This window comes from Pseudophryne corroboree, chromosome 1 (assembly GCF_028390025.1).
Source record: "Pseudophryne corroboree isolate aPseCor3 chromosome 1, aPseCor3.hap2, whole genome shotgun sequence".
In the NCBI taxonomy this organism is placed as follows: Eukaryota; Metazoa; Chordata; class Amphibia; order Anura; family Myobatrachidae; genus Pseudophryne; species Pseudophryne corroboree.
In genome coordinates this window covers 680,202,331-680,204,758 of record NC_086444.1, presented here as the reverse complement: position 1 = coordinate 680,204,758, position 2,428 = coordinate 680,202,331, and the positions used below count along the sequence as shown (strand labels likewise).

Genomic DNA, 2,428 nt, shown 5'->3' with positions numbered 1-2,428 from the left:
TTTTCTATCTCGCTCTCTTTCACACACACGAAAACTCCCACTTCAACCCTACTCATTCTCACACACACACACACACACACACACACACACTCATTGTCCCCTATTCATCCTCTCTCTCTCTCTCTCTTTCACACACACACACACTACCATTTCCCCCTATTCCTTCTTGTCTCTCTCACATACAGTACACACACATCACACATGTGATTTCTCCCTATTACTTCTTGTCTCTCTCACATGCGCGCGCACACACACACTTCCCCCTATTCCTTCTCTCTCTGTCTTTCTCTCTCTCTCACACACACACACACACAAACACACACACACTTGTTTTTCTATCCTCATCGGGACATATGTCTGGAACCTTCCTCATGGGGACCTATTCAGGAATACCTGCCTCATGAGGACACCCACATAACTGATTTATTTTCGGGGTTAATTAGAGATAGAGGAAACGTGTATTCAGCAGCAGATACATTTTATTCAGGAAAGGTTCTTTCTCATTTCAGCAGTAATTCGGTTCTTAATGTAAAACTTAACCGAGAGCCAGTTCCGAGCCTTCAGCGCTTGTCGTTCTGCCCTTAGGCACGCATCACAGTCATTCTTGCCCGGCACCTTGAATGAGCGAATGAACCGAATCATGTGACGTTCAACAGCTTTCACTTCTGCTGGGGTCCACGGATTGCGCTTGGTACCCCTTCTGTCACCTGTGCGGGAGAAGAAAGGTCAGTCACCACGCAACGCCACCACCAGTCATGGACGCATCTCAAATGGAATGGACAGTCACACCCACCTTTAGCTGCACCTCCATCCACCGCCGACACCACGCTGCCGGCTTCTTTTCCCATGTGCCCCATGGGAACCTCAGTATCCTGACTCTCTGGCTCATCCCCAGAGTCATCGCTCACCACCTGGATCGGCTCTGTGGATAGAGAAGGACAGGGAAACCGATCACACCAGCCCACTTAGACAGTCAGTCCCTGGAGCCACACTGTCAAGTGATACCTACCGTTTGGATCAATGGAGATCTCTTCCAGATTGTGGCCCCGGAATTCAGCCATTCTCCCTTGCTCGAGAGCCAGAAACAGCTTGCTCAACTTGGCCAGTTGAAGGGTACCCTCCGGGAGGCGGTAATAATGCCGATGCACCCGAATATCATGTCCAAGGAAATCAGCAAGCTGATCCATCTCTGTATCGCTCAGGTTGAGGACTCTGGAAAGTGTAGCCACATGCTTCCGTAGGCGGGTGGAAGATAATGCTTCGGGGTGCTTGGCCCCACACTCCCGGGCGTAGAGACGTATGCAGTCGGATCCCCTATAATGGGACATGGCTGTTGGCCTAGCAAACATGTAGATATTGTGTGGGGTCACACCACATTCTGTCCGCTTCTCTATGAGGAGCTCCATCGCTTTCTGCATGCTTGGGGATAGCAGGACAGGGACTTTCCTGCCTCTTTTCCCAGGAATCTCAATACGGGAGAAGTGACGACAGAGTGCCTTCTCCAGCTCTGACAGGGCCTGGGCCACATCACCCTGCAAATCGGCTGTGTGCCGTAAATCGAAGGAGGAGAGCAGCATCTTGGAAACCTCACCTTCTCTCCTGCGGTTGAAGAGAATCAGCTGCGTGAGGGTAACTTTGGCCAACATGGACCACTGCTGTTTGGAAGGGTGGACGGACAACTCATCGATGTACTCTCGCTGACGGTCAAGGAGGTACAGGTTCAAGCGCTTAACATCATCAGTGAAGGGCAGAAGCAGCGGTGCATTCCATTTTATCTCTCGAAGTGTCTTCAGGGCAGCAGTGGAGATTAGCTCGCTCCACCTCGCCTCATAAATTTTCCGAAAGTTTCGGGCACGCTCCTCTGTCAGGGCACTGCCCTCCATCAGTGCCTGACACTCCACCATAGCAGAAATCTTCTGCAAGCTGTGTCCCACCTTCAGAGCCAACGAGGGTATTTTATATGTATTGGTGCGGTCATCGTAACCGGCCAGGCTCCTCACAGCATGCACCACTTGCAGGAAATTCTGTGGGCAAATGAAATCTTCCATACACCGCAACGGTGTGACCTTCATCGCCTTCAGCATAAGCCGCCCCACCTCTCTGAGCTTCTGACGGATGTAATCATGCTTGCTGACATCAGACCCCAGACGGTTATAGAGGTGCTGACCGAACTGCATAATCCAGCGGTCCCCTTTGATTACCGGTACCACATCATCATAATTCATTTCGCTCAGCAACTTCCAGAGGCCAGTGCCAACATCTTTCGGGAGCGGTGTGGCGTAAGTGAAGAGACCCTGCACCCTGGTTCTTCCAGGTTTGGGGCTGACACTTTTGCGGAGCGGGCACCTCTTCACATGGCGCCACAGGTGCTTCCTGGAGAATAGCCCTTTACATTTTACACAGTGCATGAAATCTTGGGGAGCCGTTG

General features: G+C 51.4%; 1 long non-coding RNA gene across 1 annotated transcript; it reads right to left on the bottom strand.

The window, feature by feature from the left end:
• Positions 1 to 461: 461 nt before the first annotated feature.
• Positions 462 to 1,281, bottom strand: LOC134933886 (uncharacterized). Its single transcript, XR_010179774.1, has 2 exons — positions 794 to 1,281; positions 462 to 707 (listed from the first exon to the last, which is right to left on the bottom strand). It is a non-coding gene; the product is annotated as an uncharacterized LOC134933886 (long non-coding RNA).
• Positions 1,282 to 2,428: the final 1,147 nt, after the last annotated feature.